We start from the raw sequence: 14,071 nt of genomic DNA, 5'->3' as shown, positions 1-14,071 counted from the left end.
TCTGCGTCTTTATTCCTGTCCTGCCCCTAGGTTCTTCAGAACGATTTTTTTTTAGATTCCATATACATGTGTTAGCATACAGTATTTGTTTTTCTCTTTCTGACTTACTTCACTCTGTATGACAGTCTCTAGGTCCATCCACCTCACTGCAGATAGCTCAATTTCATTTCTTTTTATGGCTGAGTAATATTCCATTGGATATATGTGCCACATATTCTTTATCCATTCATCTGTCATTGGCTATTTAGGTTGATTCCTGGCTTTTGTATATAGAGCTGCAGTGAACATTGTGGTACATGACTCTTAGTGAACAGAAGTTCTTTATTTTAATACAGAACAAATTTATTATTTTTCTTTATGGTTTTTCTTTCTTATGTTGTTAATGTATTCTGAGGCCATAAAATCGACTTCTTTTGTCTACTAAAAGTTTTATAATATTGCCTTTTCCATACAAGTCTTCAGTTAAATTGGAAATGAATTTAATATAAAAAGTGGAATGCGGGCTTCCCTGGTGGCGCAGTGGTTGAGAGTCCGCCTGCCGATGCAGGGGACACGGGTTCGTGCCCCGGTTCGGGAAGATCCCACATGCCACGGAGCGGCTGGGCCCGTGAGCCATGGCCGCTGGGCCTGCATGTCCAGAGCGTGTGCTCCACAACGGGAGAGGCCACAACAGTGAGAGGCCCGCGTACCACAAAAAAAAAAAAAAAGTGGAATAGGGATTCAATTTAATTTTTCTCCCACATGGATAAACATATGTGCAAGTACCACTATTAAATAATTCAACCTTTCTGTGTGAATCTACATTTACAGCTATGTTGTAATTGATCGTTGGTAGGGCAAGTCCCTCACTACTGTCTTCTTATGGAGTATCTTGGTTCTTCTTGGGCCTTTGACTTTTCATGTAAACTTTATATATAATCATTTTATTGAGTTCCTTGAAAAATCCTGTGGATATAGATGTAGATGTGTGTGTATGTATGTATGTATAAGCACATATATACATCTGTCACTCGGTATTTGTGGGGGATTTGTTCCAGGACCCCTGCAGATATAAAATCTGAGGATGTTCAAGTCCTTTATGTAAAAATGGCATAATATTTGCATATAACCTTCTCACATCCTTCCTTATATTTTAAATAATCTCTAGATTACTTATAATACCTAATGCGATATAAATGCTATTTAAATAGTTGTAAATAACATGTAAATGCTATGTAAATATTTACCAGTGGATGGCAAATTCACATTTTGCTTTTTGGAACTTTGTGGAATTCCGCGGCCCCCCCCTCCCCCCCCGCCGCCCCCGATATTTTCCATCCATGTTTGGTTGAATCTGTGGATGTGGAACCCATGGATATGGAGGGCCCACTGTATTCCCTAGCTCTTTCACTAAGAGTGCCTGAGGGTAGCCCCCAATAACAATAAACACATCTAGCACCTGGATCTTGAATTCTTTCTTTCTTTTAATTGAAGTATGATTAATATACAGTTATTATAATTGTTTCATGTGTACAACATAGTGACATTTACATACTTTATGAATGATAAAGTTCACCATGATAAGTTACCATCTGTCACCATTTAAAGTTATTACAGTATTATTGACTATATTCCCTATTCTGTACATTGCATCCCCATGACTGACTTATCTTATAAGTGGCATTTGTGCTTCTTGATCCCCTTCACTGATTTTTCCCATCTTCCCATCCCCCATCCTCTCTGGCAACCACCAGTGTGTGTCTGTATCTGTGAATCTGTGTCTATTTTGTTTCGTTTGTTCATTTATTTATTTTTTTTAGATTCTACATATAAGTGAAATAATACGGTATTTGTCTTTCTCTGGCTGACTTATTTCACTTTGCATAATACCCTCTAGGTCTATCTATGTTGTTGTAAGTGGCAAGATTTCATTCTTTATGGCTGATTAATATTCCGTTGTGTGTGTGTGTGTGTGTGTATATATACCACTTCTTCTTTATCCATTCGTCTATTGATGGACAGATGCTTTGGTTGCTTCTGTATTTTGGCTATTGTAAATAATGCTGCAGTAAACATAGGGGTGTATATATCTTTTCAAATTAGTACTTTTGTTTTCTTCAGGTAAATACCCAGAAGTGGAATTGCTGACTCATGTGATAGTTCTGTTTTTAATTTTTTGAGGACCCTCCATATTGTTTTCCATAGTGGCTGCACCAATTTACATTTCCACCAACAGTGAATGAGGGTTTCTTTTTCTCCACATTCTTGCCAACACTTGTTATTTGTTATCTTTTCAACAATAGCCATTCTGACAGGTGTGGGGTGCTATCTCATTGTAATTTCATCTTTTCATGTGTCTGTTGGCCATTTGTATGTCTTCTTTGGAAAAATGTCTGTTCAGGTCCGCTGACCATTTTTAATTGGATTGTTTGTTTTTTGATATTGGGTTATATGAATTCTCTCTATATTCTGGATATTAACCCCTTATCGGATATATGATTTGCTAATATCTTCTCTCATTCAGTTGTTGCTGATTTCATTCACTGCAAAAGCTTTTCAGTTTGATGTAGTACATTTGTTTATTTTTGCTTTTGTTGCCCTTGCCCGAGGAGACAGATCCAAAAAAAATATCGTGAACACTGATGTAAAAGGGCTGACTGCCCATGCTTTCTTATAGGAGTTTTATGGTTTCAGGTCTTACATTCAAATCTTTAATCCATTTTGAGTTTATTTTCGTATATGGTATAATAGGGTGATCCAGACTCATTCTTTTGCATGTCCAGTTTTCTCAATATCATTTATTGAAGCAAGGCTGTCTTTTCCCCATGTGTATTCTTGCCTTTTTGTCATAGATTTATTGATAATATGTGTATGGGTTTACTTCTGGGCTCTCTCTTCTGTTCCATTGATCTATGTGTCTTATTTTATGCTAATATCTTACTGTTTTGATTACTGTAGCTTTGTATTATAGTTTGAAATCAGAGAGCATGATACCTCCAGCTTTGTTCTTCTTTCTCAAGGTCACTTTGACTAATTGGGGTCTCTTATGGTTCCATACAAATTTTAGGATTATTTGTTCCAATTCCGTGAAAAATGCTATTGATATTTTGATAGGGATTGCATTGAATCTGTATGTTGCTTTTGGTAGTTTGGACATTTTTTCTAATACTGATTGTAATACATTTTTTCAGTACTAGCTCTTTCATTCTATGAGAACAGTATATCGTTCTGTTTATTTGTGACATCTTTAATTTCTTTCATCAATATCTTATAGTTTTCAGACTATAGGTCTTTCACTTCCTTGATTAAATTTATTCCAAGTTATTTTATTCTTTTTGGTGCAATTGTAAATGGGATTGTTTTCTTAATTTCTCTTTCTGATAGTTTGTTATTAGTCTATAGAAATGCAAGAGATTTCTACATATTAATTTTGTATCCTGCAATTTGCTGAATTCATTTATTCCAATAGTTTTTGGTGGAGTTTTTAGGGTTTCCTATATATAGTATCATGCCATCTGCAAATAGTGACAGTTTTACTTCTTCCTTTATGAATTGGTTGGCTTTTATTTCTTTTTCTTATCTAATTGCCGTAGCTGCGACTTCCAATACTTTGTTGAATAAAAGTGGTGAGAGTGGGCATTCTTGTCTTGTTCCTGATTTTAGAGGAAGCGTTTCAGCTTTTCACTGTTGAGTAGGATGTTAGCTGTGAGTTTGTCATATATAGCCTTTGTTATATTAAAGTGTGTTCACTCTGTACCTACTTTGTTGAGAGCTTTTATTATAAATGGGTGTTGAATTTTGTGAAAACGACTTTTTCTGCATCTACTGAGATGATCATATGATTTTTATCCTTTGTTTTGTTAATGTGGTGTATGATGTTGATTGATTTGTGGATGTTGAACCATTTTTGCATCCCTGGAATAAATACCACTTGATCATAGGGTATGATCCTTTTAATGTATTGTTGAATTTGCTTTGCTAATGTTTTGTTGAACGTTTTTACATCCTGTTCATCAAGGGTATTGTGTAATTTTTTTTTTTTTTTTTGCAGTGTCTTTGTCTGGTTTTGGTATCAGGCTAATGCTCATCTTGTAGAATGAGATTGGAAGCTTGCCTTCCTCCTCAATTTTTGGAAAAGTTTGAGAAGGACAGGTTTTAACTCTTCTTTAAATGTTTGGTAGAATTCACCTGTGAAGCCATGGGCTTCTATTTATTGGGAGTTTTTAAAATTACTGATTCAATCTCATTGCTAGTAAATTGGTCTATTCAGGTTTTCTATTTCTTCCTCGTTTTTGGAAGATTGTAGTTTTAAAAATTTTATCCATTTCCTCTCAGTTTTCTAATTTGATGGTGTATAATTGTTTATAGTAGTCTCTTATGATACTTTGTATTTTTGTGGTATTAGTTGTAACATCTTTTTCCTTTCTGATTTTATTTATTTGGGGCCTTTCTCTTTTTTTCTTGATGAGTCTGATTAAAGGCTTGGCAATTTTTTATATTTTCCAGGATTCAGCTCTTGCTTTCATTGATCTTTTCTGTTGTTTTTTGGTCTCTATTTTATTTATTTCCACTCTGATCTTTATTATTTCCTTCATTTTACAAACTTTGGGCTTTGTTATTTTTTTCCTAGGTCATTTAGGTGTAAGGTTAGATTGTTTATTTGAGACATTTTTCTTGTTTCTTTAGGTAGGCCTATATCACTGTAAACTTCCCTCTTAGAACTGCTTTTTCAGTGTCCCATAGATTTTGGAAGTTTAAACACAACCTTCCAACCTTTCATTTGTTTCAGGGTATTTTCTTATTTCTTCATTGCCCCATTGATTGTTTAGTAGCATGTTGTTTAGTCGCCATGTGTTTGTGTCTTTTCCTGTTTTTTTCTTGTAGTTTATTTCTAGTTTCCCACTGTTGTGGTTGGAAAGGATGCTTGATATGATTTCACTCTTCTTAAATTTATTGAGACTTCTTTTGTGACCTTTTTCAGATTCTTTTCCCATATAGGTTATTATAAAATGTCTTTCATATATTTTAATTTCTAGTTATGGCCTTTCTTTTCTTCTTAAATAAGTCTCTTTAACATTTCTTATAAGGCATATTAAGTGCCTTAGCTTGTGCTTATCTGAGAAACTTTTTGTCTGTCCTTGAGTTCTGAATGATAACTTTGTCAAGTAGAGTATTCTTTGTTGTACTTTCCTTTCAGGACTTTGAATATATCATGCCGCTTTGTTCTGGCTTGTAAAGTTTCTGCTGAAAAATCAGCTGATAGTCTTACAGGGATTCCCTTATATATAACTAGTTGCTTTTTTCTTGCTGCCTTTAAAATTCTCTCTTTATCTTTAACTTTTGACATTTGAATTATAATGTGTCTTGGTGTTGGTCTATTTAGGTTCATCTTTTTGAGAACTCTCTTTGCTTCTCAGACTTTGATGTCCTTTGCCAGGTTAGGGAGGTTTTCAGCCATTACTTCTTCAGATAAGTTTTTTGTACGTTTCTCTCTTTCTTCTGCTTCTGGGACCTATATAATATGAAAGTTAATATGTTTGATGTTGTCCCAGAGAGCCTTTAAACTATCCTCATTTTAAAAAATTCTTTTCTCTTCTTACTCTTCCATTTGGGTGATTTCTACTACCCTCTTTTCCAGATCACTGATTCATTGTTCTGCATCATCTAATCTGCTGTTGATTTCATCTAGTGTAGTTTCATTTCAGTTACTGTATTCTTCAGCTCTGATTGGTTCTTTTTTATATTTTCTATCTCTTTGTTGAAGTTCTTAACTGTGTTCATACATTCTTCTCCCGAGTTCAGTGAGCATTTTTATGACCACTTCCTTGAACTCTTTATCAGATAGGTATCTCCGTTTCATTTAGTTCATTTTCTGAGGTTTATTTTGTTCTTTTGATTGGAACATATTCCTCTGTCTCCTCATTTTGCCTAACTGCAGCATTTTTTTTTTTTTTTAATGTATTAGGGAAATCAGCTGTGTCTCCTCATCTTGAAGGAGTGGTCTTATGTAGAGGGTTACCTGTGGGACCCAGATGAGCAATCCCTCCTGGTCACCAGAGCCGGGTGCCCCAGAAGACTCCCTCATGTGGGGTGCACGCACCCTCCTTTTGTGGTGGTCCTCCAGTTCTTGCAGATGCGCTGTTGGCCTCCAGGCTGGCTTGTTATAGGCTTGGCTCTGACTGCTGCAATTGTGCTTGTGGGCAGGGCTGGCCTCCAGGGGTAGGAGCCACTTTGTTGGGGAGGGGTGGCGATTTGGACCAAGGCCACGCACCAGTGTAGATTGACAGGATCTGCTTTGGGGGGTTCCCATCCCGACAGAGGCCGCCTGTCGGTGTGATGGGAGAAGAGCTACTTTGGGAGGGTGCTGGCTGGAGCAGGTCCACAGGGGTAAGCTGGGGCTGGGTGAGTGGCGCTAGTAAGATACCTGGCAGATGTCACAAACAGCATCCACCAGTGCCAGGCCAGCTTGGTAGAGGGAGGATAAAATAATTTTTTTTTTTAAATGGCACCCACCAGAACTTCATTCTGGGAGGAAGTTCCAGCACATCCCTGCCCCTTTGGCACTTGCCATAACATCGGTCATTGAATCTCCTTTATGTATGGCCCAGATGCTTTTCAAACTGCTACCTCTGCACTGGGACTTAGAGTGAGTGAGTTTGTGCACAGGCCCTTTTCTCATAGCCCTCCAGCTCTCCTGGACATGACCCTGCTGGCTTTCAAACCCAGACATTGTGGGGGCTCATCTCACTGGTGCAGGGCCCCCCTGCTCTTTAGGGAGGACTTCCATATTAGTGATATCCCCTCTTGCTTGTGGGTTGTCACACTGGGGGTGTGGGTTCTGACTAGACTGTGTCTCTGCCCCTCCTGCCCATCTTCATGTGTTTTTTTCTTAATTTCCTTAGTTGTAGATGAGCTATTCTGCTAGTCTTCAGGTGGTTCTCACAGAAAGTTGTTCTGTATGTCGTTGTAGTTTTGATGTGTCCATGGGAGGAGGTGAGCTCAGGATCTTCCTACTCTGCCGTCTTGATGCCACCTTGGATCTTGATTTCTGAATACCACTCTCTAATAAAAGGAACCAGGGCTCCTTGGAGAAATGTTAAGAAAGTACAAAATGAGACTGAAACATCTAGTTTTAGAAAGTAAGGGAGTGCTCCCAAAATGATGAGGTCATGTCAAAATGACCTAGAAGCCATCTTGAAGGGGTTTCCACTGGCCCAATCTGGGCTGATTGGTAATAATGGATTATAAGAAATCATAATAATAATATATTATAACCCACTGAATACTTGGATGAATAATATAAATGTAAGAATGAATGGATTGATTAATTGAAATCTTGATGAGGAACAGTATATGTACATAGCTTCAAAGTACCTCCCTAAGAAATACTTACTAACTACCAAGAGGAAAAGTGTAAGTAGCTCTACAGTGGAGAAGACTAGCAGATACCACCTTAATCAGTTCATCAATGTGAACATCATCAGTAATAATACAAATGAAAATTGTATGCCACCTGGTGGGTTGCAATGAGAAGAACACAGAGTTTTCTTCTGTAATATTCCTGCCAGTATCTTTGCTCATCATTCATTCTGCTTTTAAATAAATTTGTGCTGAACTATGACATACATACAGAAAGGTGACAAATCATATGTGGACAGATCAATAAATTTCAAAAATTGAACTTGTCTATGTAACCAGCACTCAGATCAAGAAATTGAACAGTCTGTCACTCTAAAAGCGCCTGTTCTGACTTCAAATTATAATCATTGATGATTAATTTTGCCTGGTTTTGTACTTTATATGAAAGGAATCATATAGCATGTATTTTTGTATATGGCTTCTTTCTCTCAGCATTATATATTCATGTTGTTGCAGGTATTAAATATTTTCTTCTTTTTCTAACTGCAGCGTTCCATTATATGAATTCATCGGTTATTTTTTCTTCCGGTTATGGATACACACTGGAGTTGTTTTCAGTTTTGGGCTGTTATGAATTGCACTGCTGTGAACATCCTTGTTCATGTCTTTTGCCACACATGTGTCTGTTTATGTTGGCTCTATACCTAGGAATTGAATTGCAGAGTTATAATGTATGCATACATTCATCTTTAGTAGATACCGCCAAACGGTTTTTCAGGTGGGCAGTTAACACTCCTACCAAAGGTATAAGGGAAGTGCTGTTTGCTCCGCATCCTTGTCAACATGGCTTTTAATTTTAGCTATTCCAGTGGGTATGTAGTGGTACCACACTGGGGATTTTAACTTGTGTATCTCTGATGACTAATGAAATTGAGCATCTTTCATCTCTTCGTTGTCTTTTGTGAGGTCATCATTCATTCTTGCCTTTCAGATCTTCTATCCGGTATCATTTTACTTCTGTGCAAAGGTCATTTCCTTTATAATTTAGTGTGTCAGCTGATGGTAAACTCTCGGTTTTGTTTGGCTGAAAATGTTTATTGTTCTAGAAGGAATCGTCTTTAGTTATAGAATTCCAGGTTGATTGTTATCTCTGTTAGGTCACTGAAGATAGTAGTCCTTTTCTGGGCTCCATTGTTGCTGTTGAGAAATCAGGAGTCATCGTAATTGGTGTTCATTTGTAGGTGATTCTCTTTTCTCTTTGCTGCTCTTAAGATTGCTTTTTATTTAGTGTTCTGCAGTTTTACTCTGATGTCCCTCAGTATTGCTCTTCCCCCTGCTTGTTGTTTGTTGGCCTTTCTGGATTCAAGGAGTGGTGTCATTTACAGTATTGATTCTCTCCATTATCTTTCTCTAGTATTCCTCTTAGGTGAATGTTAGACCTATTCACTCTACCATCCGTGTCTCTTAATGTCACCTTTATGGTTGCATCTCTCTATTTGGGAAGCATTCTAGATGGTTTTTTTTAGATCTGTCTTCCAGTTCCTGTTCCATTATTCATCTGTGTCCAAATGTAATTTATTCACCTAATGAATTTTTTTTAAAAATGTAGAGATCTTTTTTTTTAATATTTATTTATTTATTTGGTTGTGCCGGGTCTTAGTTGTGGCTCGTGGGCTCCTTAGTTGTGGCATGTGAACTCTTAGTTGTGGCATGCATGTGGGATCTAGTTCCCTGACCAAGGATCGAACCTGGGCCCCCTGCTTTGGGAGCCCAGAGTCTTATCCACTGCATCACCAGGGAAGTACCATTAATTTTTTGTAAACTTCTATTATCATATTTTTAGTTCTAAAATTCTATTCAGTTCTTTTTTCAGTTCTGTTTAGTTATTTACAATATTCTATTTGTTCATTACTTGCAAGCTTCTCATTTATACATTTATGTATATATATATACATTAAAAAAGAAAAAACTATTAGCTTTAATATTTGGCACAGAGAGAAGAGGGCCTGAAGCCAGGTTTTAGATTAAGATGATTGTAACTCACAGTCTCTCATGTCTTCCTTCTTTTCTTTTATCTCTCTTTCTTTCTTTCTTTTATTTTTTACTTTTCATTTTGAAATACTTTTAGACTTAAAAAAAAAAAGTTGCAAAAATAGGTTAATTTCTACATACCCTTCACCAACCTTCCCAAAATGCTAATGTCTTATATAACTATAGTAAACTTATCAAAATCAGGAAATTCACGTTCATACGGTAATGTTAATTGAGCTACAGACCTTATTCATATTTTATCACCTATCTCACTAATATTTATGTCTGGACCATGATCCAGTCTAGGATCCAACATTGCATTTAGTTGTTTTATTTCCTTTGTCTTCTTTAATCTGTGCTGTTTGTCAAATGGTGGTTTTTCTATTTCCATCATTCTTCTCTACACTTATTAATTGAAATTCTCTTACAAGAAAGAGCTTGGCCTTCTTGCCCATTTATTTGTGTATTCAGTTACTTAATTTTTATCGATATGGACTCATGGGTATTTGTTTTATCCTATAAATTAAAATGTATTGATATAATTTTTTAATTTTTTTGCTCAGATTTGGCCCCTTCAGGTTAGTTCCAGTCCTTTCGATAAATCCTTATCTTTTTTGAGCACTCCTTACTTTGTTGTACCACAAAATGTTCTAGGTTCATCTGGTACTTTCCCTTTCCTAGCTTTGCAGCCAGACATTTCTCTAAGTAGTCCTGGTTCCCCTTATTGGAGGATGGTGTTTAGAAGCCAGTATTTGGGTGCTACATGTGCTCATTGCTACAGGGGTATCATTGCTCCTAGTCTTTGTCAGAGGACAGAGCTACACATACCTGCCTCTACCAATATCTATTATCTACTGAAATATATTAAAAACCATGATATCTCTGATTCCAGTCTGATACCATACAGTTCATTCTGGTCTTTCACATTCCTTTCTTTGTTTTTTCTCTAGTCTCAGAGTATATAGTCAAGATACTGGCTTCCAAAGCGGTTAGGTTAGTTCTTTTCTTCTGTACTCAGTTAAGTGTGGTTACTTGTACCTTTGTAATGCAGTTCCCTTATTACTGAATGTGTTTCATTTTGAGTTACCTTCACATACTGTTTGATTTTGATTGTTTACCTTTTTATTTTGTTTAACAGTACTATGGTTATAAATGTCAAAACTATGCAAGAAGATATATCTGGAGACCTATCACTCCTCCTCTATTCTTTGTATTCCATTCTCATTCCCCCAGTTCCCACGTGAATGGTTCCATAATGCCTGTAGGATAAAATTTGAACCTAGTATAATTGACAAGTCCCTCCATCATCTCAGTCTTAGCTTGTCCTTATACACCATGTTCTGGAAGCCTCAGATTTCCTCTTATTCCTCAAGCATGAGTGGCTCATTCATGCCTCCATGCCTTTGCATATTCTCTCCCTCTGCCTGGAATAATGCTCTGTTCCTTTTCTTGTCTTGCCCATCTTTAATCATTCAAAACCCATTTTAGGGCTTTCCTGGTGGCGCAGTGGTTGAGAGTCCGCCTGCCGATGCAGGGGACATGGGTTCGTGCCCCGGTCCGGGAAGATCCCACATGCCGCAGAGCGGCTGGGCCCGTGAGCCATGGCCGCTGAGCCTGTGCGTCTGGAGCCTGTGCTCCGCAACGGGAGAGGCCACAGCAGTGGGAGGCCCGCATACAGCAAAAAAAAAAAAAAAAAAAAAAAAAAAAAAAAAAAAAAACCATTTCAACTCTTACCTACTAGGTAAAGACTTCCTTTCCTCACCCATCTCTCCTCATTTGCATTTCACTCCTCCATTTAGTAATTCTCTTCTGTTAATTCATAGCTCTATAGCACTTGTAAATATCGTGTAACTTTTGTGACATTTGATTTAAATTATTGATGCATAGGCTTTTCATTTTCTTTATAACTGTGAGCTTCTTAAAGACAGGAACTTTGTCCTTGGATTTCTAGCATCTAGTTCAGTTTCTTGCACTTATCAGTTATACAGTGAATACAGTATAGTGAGTGGATGTCAGTTCTTTTCACTTTTTCTTTACTCTTTCTCTCTTTATTTCACTCATGATATAAGCCCATATTAATAGAATGTGATGCCCATGATCTTGTTTGGCATTTTTGTATTTTCTGCCTCTCCTCATATATTTGGGCACAACCTTGGTAATTTAATGGCTTCCTGTGATCCCTGGGAAGTCACAATATCTAATTAAATTTTCGGACACAGTATAGAGGGATGAGGTGAAACCAGGGTATAGAAATTGTTTAAAATATGCAGACCTAAAAAGTCAAGACTATATTATCTGTCCGATTTGCCTTTTCATTTGAAAGCTGAAGCTTGCTGCCCGTTTAACCTGTTAGATTGGAAGAAGTTGTTGTACTGGAAACAAAATCCCTTCAACGGTCTTTCAAGAGCACTAGTCAGCTTTTAAAATGTCATTATTATTGTCCAAAAGACAAGTTTAGTAACCTTCCACATTGTGTTTCTAAGCTGCTTACTTTACTTTGTATTCTGTATAGATTATTCAGCAGATTATGTTAAAATGTAGGGGCTTATTTCCACCAGTCTCTTCATGCACCATCTGTTACTTCCCTCTCTCCCTCTGTATTGCATTCTCTTCCTGCCTGTGTGTTCTATTTAATCATAGCTCATTCTCCAAGGTCCTACCTGCTACTCAGCACAGAGGTTTAGTTGTAATGTAGACGTCGCACTAAGCAAAGGGGCGGGGGTGTTGTTTCTGGACCGCGCTTAGCAGGGTACAGAGCTGCAGCTACTGCATCGAGTGTCTGATGTCCGGGGCTAGTGAGCTTTGAGAAATCATTCACTTATCTTACTGGCCCATATTCTTTATTTATAAAAATTGAAAATATATCACTTTTTTATTCAAGTGTTACACATATAGAGACAAATGTGTCATAAAGGAGCACTTTGATGAATTTTCCTAATTGAGTATAACCGGAAAACCACCATTCAAACCAGGGAACCCAGTATTACTAGCCTGCCAGAATTCTTCCTTCCCCCCAGGCTTTACTGCCCCCTCTAAAAGATAACTACTATCCTGATTTACATCGTTTTACCTCCTTTTGAACTTTATAAAATAAAATCATATGGTACATTCTGTCATGTGTCTGGCTTCTTTGTCTCGACATTAAGTTTGTGAGATTCATCTGTGTTGTTGAATCATTTATGGTTCATTTATGTTCATGACTGTGTAGTATGCAAACTGCCTGTTTTTGTAAATAAAGTTTTATTGGAGCACAGCCACACCCATTCATTTACATATTGTCTGTGGTTAGTTTTGCACTCCAGTGGCAGAGTTGAGTAGTTGTAACAGGGCACAGAGACCGTTTGGCCTGCAAACCCTAAAATATTTACTGTCTGGTCCTTTGCAGAAAAAATTGATTGACCCCCTGCTGTGTAGTGTTCATTATATGAATATTCCACAGTTTATTTGTTACTGAGTCTTGGCTATTGCAATTAATGCTTCGTTAGATATATGTGTCTTTAGGACCTGTGTATATGCATTCCTAGAAGGTATTTCCCCAGGAGTGGAATTGCTAGGCCACAGTTTATGTTCTGCTTTATTAGATATTGCCGAGCAGTTTTCCAGTTCACACTCCCACAGCAGCACATGAGAGTTGAATTGCTCCACATCCTAAGACCTGGTATTGTCAGATATTTGCATATGAGCCATTTGGATGAGCATGTAATTTGATCTCATTTGTGGTTTGTAATTTGTATTTCCATGGTAATGAATGACGTTGAGCACCTTTTCATGTGCTTGTTGGCCATTTTTCATATCCTGTTTGGGTGACCTGTCTTTTTCTTGTTTTGTCGGAGTTTGTTATATTCTAATGAGTCCTTTGCTGGATTTATATATTGCAAATATATCTTCTTTTCTGAGACTTGCACTTCTATTTTAATAGTGCTTTTGTTTTTTTTTATTTTTATGAACATGTAGGGGATCAGAATATGCCACCCCAAAATATGCCACTTTGGCATGAAAATTATTTTGGACTGAAGGAAGTCTAAAAACATCAGACACAGGAAGAGCTTTTTGCCCTCCCCCTTTCTTCCAGAAAGCTGGGCATAAATTTCCATTTGTAAATTTTCCATTTGTAAATTTCCATTTGTAAAGCAGGGCATAAATTTGGGGTGTAAGCAGGGCACCCCATCTGCCATACCAGGAAGAAGAGAATGACACTTGAGTCTGTGTAACAAATCTTACTCAATAATTCTTATCTCCCATACATTTCCTAGTCACCTTCCCACAATTTCTCATCCTTAGGAGCCTAACCCCCTTTTTTCCTTTGTTTAGTCACTTCTCCACTATTTATTGCCCTTTTGTTAGAATGGTGTATGAGCCCCTGGATCTAACTGCCACTTTAGGTTCTCATTGTTCCATGGCATCTCCATGCATGTAAAAACATTAACATCAATAAAGAAACATACGCCTCTTCTCTTATTAATTTGTCTTCGTCAGTTGAATTTGCAAGTCCCCAGGAATTGAATACAAGAGGGTAGAGGAAAAGTTTTTTCTTCTTCTGAAGACCATAACTAATGCCAACAACATGGCTGAATCTTACATACACTGAGGAAAGTGAAGTTAGACATGATATTCGTAGATTGATGGCCGGTTACTATCCTCAGCCTTGCCAAGGCACACCATCCCCAGGAAACACCAAGCAGCCATGGTTAGAGTTTTATGT

The 14,071-nt window shown here is 37.3% G+C and overlaps 1 protein-coding gene across 33 annotated transcripts in view; it reads left to right on the top strand.

Moving 5' to 3' along the window:
• SIPA1L1 (signal induced proliferation associated 1 like 1) overlaps positions 1 to 14,071 on the top strand; it is a 500,369-nt gene that overhangs the window by 286,667 nt on the left and 199,631 nt on the right. The window lies entirely within an intron of this gene.

Source organism: Pseudorca crassidens, chromosome 1, assembly GCF_039906515.1.
Source record: "Pseudorca crassidens isolate mPseCra1 chromosome 1, mPseCra1.hap1, whole genome shotgun sequence".
In the NCBI taxonomy this organism is placed as follows: Eukaryota; Metazoa; Chordata; class Mammalia; order Artiodactyla; family Delphinidae; genus Pseudorca; species Pseudorca crassidens.
This window is presented reverse-complemented; position numbering and strand designations above follow the sequence as displayed.